A 13,802-nucleotide genomic window follows, 5' to 3' on the forward strand; every position below is an offset into this window, starting at 1 on the left:
ATCACTCTAATCATTTCCACTGAGCTATATGGTATGGATTTTTTTCTTATCCTTGGTATTAAAATACTTGTGTAGTTAAAATAGGTCCTAAAAAGGAGCTCCTACCAGTGTGCAAAACTGAGAAATACTAATGCATTTCTGTTCCCTTTTGAAAATGCATTGGTTTACTGTATAGTAGTGAGAAGTTCATGTCACTTCATGTATGCCTTTCAGAAGGCTGGTTAGCTGTAGTTGTGCTATCTGTAAGGGGAGAGTTGTGACTTGTTCTGAAGAGCACTTCTGATTAAAACTCAGAATTCATAATCTTTGGGCTAAGGTTTAAAAGAAAATCTGAATGAAAAGATGTGATGTTGAAGCTCCTCGCCAAAGAAACATTAGGTTTGCTAAGGTTTTGTTTTATGGCAAAATATATGTTTAGTGGTTATCCTAAAATGCACAGTATTCATGGTAATGCTTTCCAGCTATGATACTATTTACTAAATAGACATTTTGGAAACTGGTACGTTTACAGGTAGCTGAAAAATCCATGCTCTAAATGTTGATTATTGATATTTTTTTGTTTTGAAGGTTCTGTTGCAGAAGTATGTACTGTAAAGCAATGTACTCTTTTCTAAATTATCTTGGGGGGGAAAAAATCAAATAGAAATTGAGTTCCCCCAAATAGAACAGTTCTGAGAAGTTCAGTAAGATTCCCATGGAGAATGCACCTCTTCCTGCACAGTGAGCATTTGTGGATGAATTTCTCCATTTAATAATTTTGTGGCCCTCTCTATTTAAGACTAAATTGTTTTTTTCTTCTTTTAGGTAAAGATTGAGTAATACATAGAAGAGGCCTACTGCAACTTCCAAAGGTAAGTGTGCTTTTCTAAGATGAACATACTGCTCTGTTCACCGAAACATGAGACTCACTGATTTCTTCACATTGTCCTGACATCAATGAACAAAGTAACAAATAACAAAATCCAAATTGCTAATGTATTGTCACAGGAGAAATATGCAACATGTATCTATTTTAATACCCATTTAAACTCAGTTTGGAAATGTCTTGGGGGAAAAAAAAGACACCTGAGAAAAGGTAAATCATGTCACAAGAACCACTGTGTCTAAATCTACATGCCTCGTCTTTGAACTGGGAGCATGATTTGTACATCAGAACATGTTACAAAGGAGCAGAAGGGTTTCAGTAGATCTAGTTATGCAAAACAGCTTTAGGTACTCAGGACACAGGCTGTATAAGGCTCTTTATTTGAGTAAGAGATTAGGTTGGAGAGTCCAACTCCCAGTAGGCATAGCTGGGGTGAGGGTTATTTTGTGATTTGTGATAGAGCTTATTCCTCTGTATCCCTGGCAAAAATGTTTAATCTGATCAAACCAGTAGATTTTATGAAGCCAAGAGGCTTGGCATTGGTAAACTGAATACCCAGATCTACACCCTAACCTCTGAAGAGGGATTGACTTTCTACTCAAATCTGTTGTGACGTACACTCAAATACAGACACTGTCCTGCTCTGTTTTACTTCACAGTCTGTAGCTTTCTGCATCTTCTAATTCTTCACTAAGTTAATTTTATTTAGCAGGGAGCTGAACTGGGCAGCTGATGTGCCTATATGAATTCTAAAATTAAAGTTTCATCAAGCCAGAGTATCTCCAGACACTGAAGCCTCCACTCTTTTCCATTCAAATCCATGTGGCAATAACGGGACACCCCAAGTGGTCATGCTAGTGAGCTGGTAACTTAAGAGTAATTCCTGAAGAAACAATGTAGTGAAATTAAGACCTTTCAATACTGAACTCTTAGTTTTGCATGGAGGGAAAACCTCACTGGTTTTAAAGCTAAAAAAAATATTTAAAATAATAATATACAACTATTTTCACTTCTTACGAGGAACCACTGTGATACTTCTGATTTAGGAAGCAAAGAAGGTTTTTATAGTTGGTTTTCATTTGCCATACTATGGTGCCTCTCTTAGGATTGTGGATTTGTTTTGGTAAATTGCAGTGGGGTAAAATGAAAATGATCTGACAAAACATGAGAGAGTGTATGTGGCTGGCAGTACCATGTACTGAAGTGCCAAAATACCATCATCTATGGTCTCAGCTATTGGGAGTGGGGGGAAGTATGCTGTGTTCCTGCTCTGTGAATAAATCCTTGGCTCATCTAGAACTGATCAAGTTAAAGCAGAGTCTCACTTGATTTGTCATTTCTTGATGACTTCTCAGGCTCCAGATAGCAAAGAACTGAGGTAGTTTAGCAAAAAGATAAAACCAACAGAAACCTCAAAAAAACCCTTATTTCCTCTAAAAGACAAATGACTATTGCAAAGAGGGGAAATACTTTTTTTAAAATTTATTTTTCCTATTTTCCCCCTAGGCCTAAACAGAATAACTAAAACAGAACAGACTGAGATTTAAATGGGGCTTAAGGTTAGATAAGCAACACAGCAAGGATAATAAGCATACAGAGGAATCAGAAACTCACTCATCTTTCCATTATGAATATGAATAGGCTAGAACCAAACTTCTGTCAGGCTACCTTGCAACACTTAGATTCTTTGGTCATCTTGGGTGAGTAAAACTGCTAATACAGAAATGACCTGGGTTTATCCTGCCATAGGGTGGAAATATGAACTAGATCATATCCAGAGATACTTACTTGCCCTTGGATTCACTGAGTGGCATAAAATGAACATGCTGCAGGAGAGTGGGATATCGAACTTCTCCCTCTTCCATTTATATTTTTACTAAGACAAAGAATTATCATCAGTCAATCTAAGAATAAACCCATTATTAAATATGTAATGTGAAACGAAAAATTGGTTCATTTGAAAAGTAATTGATACATTTTGATTAATTGTTAAGCATTATGTAAAAAATTGTTTTGAAATTGCTTCTTGTGCAGTAGTTTATCTGTGGAATGAGCAACCCAAGCAATTGATTTATTGGCAGACACATACCTAGTAAATGAGTTCTAAATTATTCACTCTGATAACCAGAAGCTATCATATATGTTGATATTTATCCCTTTTTCTTTCTATAAAGCTGTGGATGGTCTGTCATTATCAACTCTTTTTGGAAATAACTATTTCATTTTTGGTGATGGGGAGAAGTTGCTTTTTCATTTTGGGCTTTGAGATGTTGTTACTTTCTTAATTGTGAACGTGAATTTTTTTCTTTTTTAAACAGGTCACTTGCTAAAGGGAAACAAAATTAAAATTTTCTGTAAATCTTTTCTTCTGTTTTTTTCCCTCACAAGCTATGCTTTACTCTAGAGAAATGAGGTCTTGTCCAGCAGAAGGATAAGCTGACGAAATAGCAGGAGACATTTTCATTTTAGTGACAGTGAGGAACAAATAGATGTGTCTTCCTTGATCCTAGCTTTACAACTACAGGGAGAAAGAGGTAGACACTAGAGACAGAGTCTGTTAGACCCAGCTTGCTCCCCAAAGGAGGTAAAAAAAGATAGTTGAATCCTGAGAATGGTAGTTTGGGGGTTTTTTGCACACCCCACCCTGCCCCCAGCCCTTTTCCCCCTTCCTCGAACTTTGGAAAGGGGCTGGAAGGCAATCCAGGTACTACTAGCACGTTTTCACTAGCTGCAACTAGGCAATGCTGATGTCTGTTAGTTCTATACTTACACTGGAGATGTGCCTTTGCACATCAGGTGCCTCTCTGTAAGATGAGCAGTAGCTGATTGTCAGGGACTATCAATATTGTTCTACCTGAAATGTATAGCAAATTCCAGATAGCCAGGTATATTGGTTTTAGGCCCTGTTTTGAATGCCTGGATATAAATGTTCTAATGCAGTGGCCTAAAGTTACCAATCCATTGAAATTATTCTCTTGAAAGTGGTCTTGACAGATAAGAAATGTGCTGTTTCTTATAATCAGGTCATCTTTGGGGTACATCTAGATTAGTTGTATTCTATCATTATTTTTTTTCCTATTTAAATACATTTTTTAAAGCTTATTTTTTTAAGTCTGAAAATCAAGATTTTATTGTTTTGGATCTTTGCATGAGAGTGTACATAGTTTTCTGCTTTTGAGACAAAGAAGTTATAAATTGACATTAGAGATGTTAATACATTATTTATTTGACATCAGTTAAGTGAATCTGGTAAGAGATGCTTGTGACTGTGTCTGTTTCTGAGAATAAACCAACTGGTATTTGTTTGGGAAATATTCAGGAAAGACCCTCTTGTTAATGATCTGTTGCATGATCTGGCATCTGGTAAACTAATCTATTGTCATCTTTATGGGGAAAATCTTTAAAGACTCATTAAAGATTTTAAGAACCTTTCCACTCCTTTATGCTTTCTAAAAATACACTAATTATGGTAAAAATTGTTCTTATTAGCAACAGTCTTGAATGATGGTAGCCAGTCTCACAGTAGAATCTGCTAGCACAGAACTTAACAAATATTAATTCCAGAGGTAGTTTCCCTCTTAAGCAGGGGGCTGTGTTTAGTAGTTTTGTTTTCAGTATTGTATATGATAGGATAATAGAATCCTGTAATTTAGACTATTTTATTGATTCTTTCTCTGGAGAACTGAACATCTGGAGCCAATTGACTTGATTGTATTCGTTTCAGTGAGATTTGTTGTGGTGAGTTATTTTTTACATTTGAAGCTGTATGTATATGCCCTTGAGTGTGTAACAAAGGTGATGTGAAGCTCCTTTTGAACCTTCTCAAGGATACAATTCCAAAGGTACTTTGGACTTCCTCAGAGACTTGCCTGCTTGATGACAGTTTCCCTTGCCTAGTCTGCAACTGGTCAGAATGTACAAAGTGGTGTTCAGCTGTTCTTGACATTTCATGGAATTGGCAAAAAGAGTATTTTTTCCAACTTCTAAAGAGGTGGGTTTCAGGTGATGTCCAGGTGATACAACATTAAAAAATGTGGGTTTAATGTACAACTTCAGTATAATTGTGAGGGGGAGCCACTTAAGATTATACATTTAGTTTAAAGCACTGAATTTATTGAATCAGAAGTTGTTAAAGTGGGAGAATCATTAAAAGAAGTGAAGGCTCTGAAATACATGGGACAAGATTTATTCCTCCACTGAAATGAACAAATTCAGGCAATAACATTTGGAGATGGAATCTCTAAGGCCCATTTCAGCTGTCAAGATGCTCTCCTTAGATCCTTCAGTTTAGTTTGGTGTCAATTTTCTCTTTGGTGGACAGTTATGAGGCAGTACGTAGGGATGTAATGCTGGTGATTTAAAGATGGATGGATGCAAAGCCCATTTTTGAAAAGGCCAGACATCTCTCTCTCCCCCTTTCTCTATTTGCACAATAACTGTCTTTCAAACGCTTGTCACCTTTTAAAGTTGATATCAGTTTTGCAAAGGTTGTCACATTGGTTTATTTTCCATCGTAACTATTCTCTGTGTAAAGCATTTCTTCCAACATTCTCTTTGACAATGACCTTTCCCTAGCTTAAGTTCATGCCCTTCGTTGTTATATTTGACACAAGCTCCTATAGCCCTATAAACCCTACCTTTTGTTCTTTTACAAAATTCTGGCAAGATTTGCTGTTAATTTCCTGTTCCGAAGGCTAGACCTCATTCCTCTAAGTTTTGGGTTTGTTTGCTTGCCTTTTTTTTTCCCAATTATCCCAGATCTTCCATTACCTGCCTGATTGAGTGATATCTTTGTATCTTTGCTTTTGAATACTTCTCCTAAAGCAGTGAGTGGAAATGTTAGCAGTGCCACATGTGCTCTGAGCCTCATATATATGCAATGGATAATGTTCCTCTGGCTTACAGCATGTTAATACATGAAACAATTCAAAATTGCATGATTAAGTAGTATTTTTTTACATTTGAACCCCTGGTACTATAAGATTAAATTTTCAACCTTTATTTTCATGGTAGCTATTCCTCAAAAGATGTTTCTATATAATTGGCAACTGAAAAAATGACCCCATTTATGGGCATAATCTGCCCTAGGAAAAGTCAGTTACATACCAAAAGCAATTTAGCTACTTTTATCAACTGAATTGCTGTTCAAGTTAATCTACCTGCTTTAAAAGTATCTGCACAGCATGGTAATTTGTCAGGGTGAATCTCTGTGCATTTTTTCTCAACTTTGCAGTAGTTGACTTAAACTATTTTTGGTTCTGCAGGAATTAATTTACTGTAGAAAGAGAATAAAAAAAAAAATCTTTTGTTAGAACTGTTGCTAAACATGTTTTTAGCTATCTTATATTGTCTCTTATATTTGAGAGCTCAGTCAGCTCTTTTGAGAAGAAGTCTCTCCTATAATAATACATTCTTGGGAACTAGACTTCTGGCACCCCCTGTTCTTTTATGGTTAGTACTTTCTGTAATATCAGTATTCTTTATCAAATTACTGGGAAGTACTTTTCTCTTTTGAGTCTCTTGGATATTTTTTAATAAAAAAAATTATTTTTCTTTATTGTTTCCACAGCTAAGTTGCCTGGAGCCTTTAGAGGGTTGTGTTCTGTAGTATAAGCCAAAAATGATCTGATTCTGATAAAGTATGTACTTTATGTAGGACATAACTCCTCAGACACTGGTTACTTGAACATTAAGTAATAATCTTAGTAGTACTGTTAGCATTTACTCTACGAGTAAGAAACTGTGGATCTTTTCTATGCCTTACTTGATTAGCCCTTTCATGTGCCTCAGAATTCTATTTGTATCTATACAACTTCATTGTTTATTTTCTGAAATCCAATCAAACCATAAAATTGTCTTTGTTTTGATTGTGTCTTGCCACAGGGCTCATTTCAAGTGTCTCTTGATTTCTTTTGCCTTCCGTAAGCAAAGGTATCAATTTAATAACCACAAAATTCAGTTTTGCACTTCACAGTATGGCAGAAAACAGGCTTTCAAGAAAGCTGTCCTAAAGGTTAATTAAATAATCATATTTTATTTAGAATTTTGTAATTTTTAATATTAAACATGTGAAAGGATTATGAACTTTATTATAAATTGTTTTGAAGCTTTTCCTATAATAGTGTTAATGTCTATGAAACATGCTGGTTTCTTCTCTATTAAATACTGTAGGATATTATCAGATTATTTTTGTGGTTCAGTGTAAATTACAATTCTTTGGTGCTTTTTAGCAGCCAGTGCTTCTGTTTTCAAATATTTTTTCTTTTTGGTTATACTTCTGGAATTACTTTGGCTGTTTCTCATGTCCCATCACTATCCAGTATTGTGCATCAGCATTGCTTGCTGTCTTCTTGTCACTTTCTTTTTGAGTTTTTAAAAATTATAATAATTGCTATTATTGTTATTGTTGTGACTGTTATTCTTATTTTATTTAATCCTGTTAGTAATCCTTCACTCTTTTTATCCCAAGCCTAATTGTGAAAAACATAAATGCAGTGAATATGATCCATCTCAGTGTTGACAAAACATCAAGTCAATGGCATTGGATACTGAGAAGGCAGGAGTACTGTTTTTAAAGTAGCTTCAGCATTGAACCACATAGTTGGTTTGTGCTGCATTTTTACTTAGATGGTTTGAGCGAGGCTGTGTAACATTGGCCTTGATGAAGGTACTTTATTTCAGTGTCTACTGTTAGACTATATCTTTATATTTGAATTTTGTGCCATCCATGAGCAGGAAATTGAACTTACTAATTACACAGATATATCCAAAAAGGAGGTAATAGTGGTTTACTTTTGTTTTTTTAGATAAAACACCGGATTCACTGTAACTTCCTAATTCTGCCAAGTAAAGGGTCATCACCAAGGTGTCCTGTGGTGAAAAAGCAGAAGCATGTAGGAGTTAATAATTCTTTCATTGTGGAACAGGGCATTAATATAAACAATGTCCAAAGAAAAAAATGTTTATGTTAGATAATACAGTAGATTTAAAGATTCTTTCTGAAGATAAGGAAGAAAAACCCTGACTGCAAAAAATGTATTTACATGTATACAGATAAGGACACACACAAACCTGAAAGTTGATTCTTAGATCTTACACTCACCTGTGGCATGTGCTTGGGCTTCAGGCACAGTCAAATCCAGTGCAGGTTTGGCTGTATAGGGGTGCATGGCATTCTTGTCATAAGGGGTCAAAAAGGGAGAACTCAAGCCACAGTGGCAGCTCCATTTGTGTCAGGGACAAAATAAAAACTAATATGAAAAGTTGCCCTGAGATTCTGTTATTTGTTTTCCAGTAGCTAGTAATCTTCACTGACTTTGACTAAAGCTTCTTAGTTTTGCCTTTTGAAAATAAAAATGCTTTCAAAATATGTTAATATTAAGAAAATTTCACTTTCTCTTAGACCATGCTTACCTCTAATGTGCCATCCCTAATATGGATCACTTTTCTGTGTTTGCTCACAAATAGCTGGCATAACTTTCTGAGCAGAATAGGCTGTGAATACAAAATATTAATAAACCAGGAAAATGTATTACCAAGACAAGTAGTTTTTAAAAATTGCAGTATGTATACTTAATGCCTAACTGACCTTTTCTGCTGTTTCTTAAATGTCTTAACAATTCATCTATTTTCAAAGCCAGAGTATTAGCCCATTTATATGTAAATTTCTTTTAATTCATGCATTGATTTGAAAGACTAATCCCAAAAATCCTTTTACCACAGATGACCTTTTTGACATTGTACTTCGGGGAAGACTGTAAAGTGGTTTCTTGTGACCTCACATCTACCTGTAGCATAACATATGCCTACTTCAGTCTGTATAAATCAGTCATAAGAGAGTGGTTTTCAACCAACATTGAATTATTAACACTAACTGTCTTGGTTACAGTTAAAACAGGTCCTTTTAAAACCCATGATTATTTTCTATTGGCATTCTTGATTTAGATGTTAAACACAAAGTGTTCAGTGATTATGCCCCTTGAATAAGAAATAGTAGCATAATCTAGCTCTTAAAGATTGTATTTTTTAAAAAATTAATTATTTATTATTTGCCAGAATTTAATGTCACTACAAGAGCTGCTAGAACAAATATGCTGAAGCTGATTTCTGCTGTTCTCTACAGAAAAAAAGGTTTCTCTTTGCAGAATAGAGTATACAAAACTGGGATTATTATCCACTAGGGATTATACATTTATATTTTTATCCAATCATGCTCTGGAAAGTGACACACAGTGCTGCAGTATGCATTTCACTGAAGAGAGTGAAGGCTCACCTGGCTTGATGGGTAGTCTATTATTTACTCCTTTCTTAATGTGGCAGCTGTTACTGGAAGACTCCATAATGATTCTGCTCAATTACTGCAGTTGTTTAATCCTAATATATAATGTTGAAGTAAATAGATGTTATTTTTGTTTCTGATTTCTCTTTTCAAAGAAAATTTATTTTTTTCTATCAAGTAATGCTTCATATTAAAAAAAAAAATAACTAACATCTAACATGAAAGATTATGGCCTACTTACACAGTGATCAATGCAACAACAAGTGATCTGATGTTCTGAAAAGGTATTTTAGTTCTGTTATGATGAATCTTCTGGACTAAGGAAAAACAATATCTGCTTTTTAAAATCAATTTAGGCAGTGAAGTATATTAGACAGTGCATTAAGTGAAGACTATTTTTGTGTTGCGTGCGTCCTATGAGAAGACATAAAATACTTAAACCAAGTCATAATAAAGAAATAATGCTCTGCCAAATTACATGCAGTCATAGAAAAATGCAGTAACAAACAAAAGTGTGGAGATAATGAGCTCCAAATTGGCCTGTGTCTATAATTATCACATACTTTTTCAGTTGTATCAAGATAAATATTAATGGTCTTTGTGGGAGGACAGGCCTGTCTACTCTCTATTGAATAAGGTGATTCTTTTCATAAGAATGAGAACAAGATGTCCTCAGAGGTGGTGTTTTATCTTTTGCTGTTAACAGGCACACAAAAACAAACTCCAAATCCACATACTCACCATAGTTTGCTGGATAATATAGATTTATTTTTTTAACAAAAGATGTGGTAAAATCACAACCAAAATGGGTGCTGAAAACAAGAACATTTCCTTATGGATATTCTGAATAATTAAATTATCCACTTACCTGCTGTTTTAGCCATAAATTGCTAGTTATATCCTAACTTGGCTTGTGGAGATTTCTTCCTGTTAATAAACCACTACAATTTGGTATATTTTTGCTACTGGGTATATATTTGGTTTGGTTTTTTTTCTCTGAAATATTGATCAAGTATTTAGTTACCACGAGTAAACAGTGTTGTTTTAGCATATAAGGATCAAAAGCAGTTTAATATAAACATGCAGGAACACTGGAAGAACAGGCTGGTAAAAAAGAAATTGGCATTTTGATGAGACTTGGGAAGTTTGGTCGAATTGAACAGATGCACGTTGAAAAGGTTTTGTAAAAAAAGCAAAAAAACCCTCACAACAAAACAACCCCAAAAAGCCCCCAAACAACTATCTTACTCAAAAATCTTAGAAATTATGGGAGGAAATCCTAATGATCTGGCTTTGTGTTGGCCTGAATGGCTGTAGCTGTGACAAGGGTGTGCACAAGGATATACGTGTGTATCCCTGTCTGCTTTGATTATGCATGTGATTAGCCTTATTATTTGCTATTGTAATACAGTTGTCTGTATTAAAAAAAAAACAACAGAAATGTAGTTGGAGAAGGAAAAACACAAAGACACCAAATTTAGGGTATTTTTTTCATGTGCAAAAAATGTTTTAATATGAGGAATGATGAGTGATAATACCCTTATAGCATCACTACAGTTTGCTACAGCTATGAATCTCTCCCAGTGTCAACAGCATTTCTGAAAGCTGTGTCCAGTGTCCTTCTCTCAGCTCTGGACTGGGCTCTTGTTTAGCTGATATGCAAAGTGTTGGATTTTGGTATTGAGTAGCAGTGCAGCGAAAAAAAGCCGCGAGTTTTAAACTCTTAAATGGAAATTATTTAGCTTCATGTTTGTATTCATGCAGAGGTTTGTAAGGTGTGACCATCGCAGAGACTTCTCTCGTATTTGCTGTGTGCTAAGTGTATAAAAATAAAGACTTTGGCTTTTTAATTGCTATTCTATTTAAGAATAAAAGAGGTGTTCCAGTATAAAGTGGAAAGTTGTGATGCACTAAGTATTAAATTAAATACCCCTTTGAATAGATGTGGAAAATTAGCTGGAGCTTCCATTATCCATGATTTGAATAACTTGCATCCCCCCTTGACTGTTGCTGAATGACTCTTCACCACAGGATACAACAAACCTGGCTCAGCTCCTTTCAAGTAAAGCCTGTTTGCAGCAGGTAGCATTTAATGGGGTGGGACTTACGACTTCATGAAAGTCAATTCCTGAGAGGTGAATTTATGTACAAACCTGGGAGGATCAGGGAGATTGATAATGATATATTCACAGGGTAACTGTCAGGAGGGACAGGGCTGCAATACCAGGGATAAATGAATATCTTGGCTCAGCAACATAATACTTCAGAGTGACAGCAAAAATAAGATGACAGAAAATATTTATATTGGTCAAAAGAAGTACTAGCCTTGGGTTAAAGGAACAAAGGGATTAACAAAAAGTTATGCATCTGGCATTCAGTGACTAAATACCGACATGATTCAGTGGACACACCTTGGAAAACCTTCCAATTCATGTGTCAAGGAGAGAGTTTGATGGCAGTACTAGTGCTGAAGTATTCTTCAACTGGATGTAAACATGAAAGAAAAAAAAAGGGTATGTGAAGTGACAGGTGAGATTATGTACTTAACTCCTGTCCAGTTTCTCTTAGACTACTGTTGTGAAACTCCCAATGTCACAAGCTGAGGTAGGGCTGTGTTAGCTTCTGAGTGCCACGGAGAAGGCTTTCTTCTGTGACTGTGCTGTGTGCATGCAGGGTAGCATGACTTACTGCCAACCAAACAGATAACTGGACTTGCCTTCTTAAGAGATGTTCGAGTTCACTGAGTTTAATGTACGCTGTTACTGTGCTTATGTTTTATGAGTGTTGCACATGTTGCAAGGAGAATTGGGACCCTTTCTCTAAAGACAGATAGATGACCTTTATCTCTACTGTACTTTCCATGGCGAGAGTTATGCCTTATTACAATATTGATGTCTCAGAGGAACAACAGCAGTTTGGTAAATAAGCATATGAAAGATAAGGTGTAGCTAAGTTTAGGCAAGTGACCTGTACCTGAGCAGCCCTTGCAGGGCAGTTGGGTAACCAAGCCTGACCTGTGGCAGGGAGGAGCACATCAATACCAAGTTGAGGAGAAGATGGACAGGTGTGTTTGAGGTAGTCTTATCTTGCTAAAAGGTTGCTCTGAAGTGGTCCTCAGGATGTATAAATGGGCAAATCCATCCAAAGTGAGATTTGTCTCTAAGCTTTTGTTGCACTAGAATTTGTCCTTTTTCAGTAGTTTTTTAGGATACTCTGACTGCTACAGAGAACAGCTTAGAGTTTTTGCCTGGAATTTTCAGAGGAGGAAAGTAACTATCACTGCAAGAATTTGGTGCTCTCTATACACTGAATTCTCCCATTTTCTGTATCAGTTTCAATTCATTCAATGAATGAAACCATGTCAGAATTGCCTCCTCTAGCAGAGAGGACGTCTCTTGTGATATTCACATCTTCAGTATCAGTTTTGTTTGCACATCAGGCAAATGGCAGTACGAGATGGGAATGTGGAATGGAGCTTTTTGAGGCCTTGTCTTCTGGGAAAGGATGTTCTCCAGTCCTATGCAAAGAATTATATTTCTGAGGTGAGAGCTGGTCTAGTTATTGTAGTTAGATCCTAAGGCTTTCTGAACGTAGTCCAAAACCATGGTAATAAGCTTTGACTACGAACATTTTTTTGAGAGAGCTAGTTCATGCTTTGACTCCTCTCATGGCTCCTCAACAGCCTTGCCTCCCCACTTTTCTTTCCTATTAGTTTATATAAGTTAAAAATATCTCTGCTTGGAATTTTCTTCCTACAGCTTTGTCGTTTCCAGAGTTTTCAATATTCACTTTGTTTTATTCAGTTCTAAATTTCTTCATCCTGTTTATCTTCCTCTTCAAAAAGAGTCATAGATTGTAATTATGAATTTTAACAATCCTTTACAGACCCCTTGTTAGATGGTGACTAATGTTCTGGTATTTGTGGTCCTTGCTGCAGTCAAATATTCAGGAAAAAAATCCACAGAAGGTGATCTTTCTAATTTACAAAATATATTCTCATAACATTTGTATCTTGCATTTCTTTTCCCATTTAAATTTTGGTACTAGACAAATGCATTGTTTTTTGAAGAAGTTCAATTTGGAGCCTCTTTTATTGTTCTTTAGAGAATTTATTTTCATGACTAGTGGATCTGATTTTTAAGCTGTTTAGGGGTTTTTTTGCCACTTGATGTAATAGATAATTCAAATACCATGCAATATTGGGAGAACATTTTTAGCCTTCTGCAAATAGCATTTCCTTTTACCAATTCTGCAAAGCAAATTGTTTTGCTCGTCCAATTTGTCTTGTGTAATATGTAGTTAAACTAAAGGCTAAGGGTCACTTGTTCTTCCCATCTGCAGCCTATTGTATAGTTTAGATATAGTAACTAGTTTGGGGCTAATTTTCAGTATGTGTAGAGCTTTAACCATGAGAGATACCTTTGTCTGAATCTTAAGTTCAGATATTTTTTTTTGGTGGACATTAAGAAAAAATATTTACTTGTTTATATTGCTAGCTAGTTATTTTAATCTTTAATTTGTGCTGTAGCATCTTTTAATCATTCTTGTAGGCTATGCTGGCTTTGCTATTGAAGAAAACCTATCAGACTGGTCTAATACAGATAGCTTGATGCTCTTCAGACTTGTTGCAAAAATGTTTTATTGTTCCCAGGAAATACC

The 13,802-nt window shown here is 35.6% G+C and overlaps 1 protein-coding gene across 2 annotated transcripts in view; it reads left to right on the plus strand.

Annotated features, from left to right (window-relative positions):
* FHIT (fragile histidine triad diadenosine triphosphatase) overlaps window positions 1–13,802 on the plus strand; it is a 558,573-nt gene that overhangs the window by 98,134 nt on the left and 446,637 nt on the right. For both annotated transcript variants that reach the window (XM_051627731.1, XM_051627730.1), the window contains exon 2: window positions 805–851. The gene's annotated coding sequence lies outside the window, so the exon portion shown is untranslated. The remainder of the gene's footprint in view (window positions 1–804; window positions 852–13,802) is intronic.

Source organism: Apus apus, chromosome 9 (assembly GCF_020740795.1).
Source record: "Apus apus isolate bApuApu2 chromosome 9, bApuApu2.pri.cur, whole genome shotgun sequence".
In the NCBI taxonomy this organism is placed as follows: Eukaryota; Metazoa; Chordata; class Aves; order Apodiformes; family Apodidae; genus Apus; species Apus apus.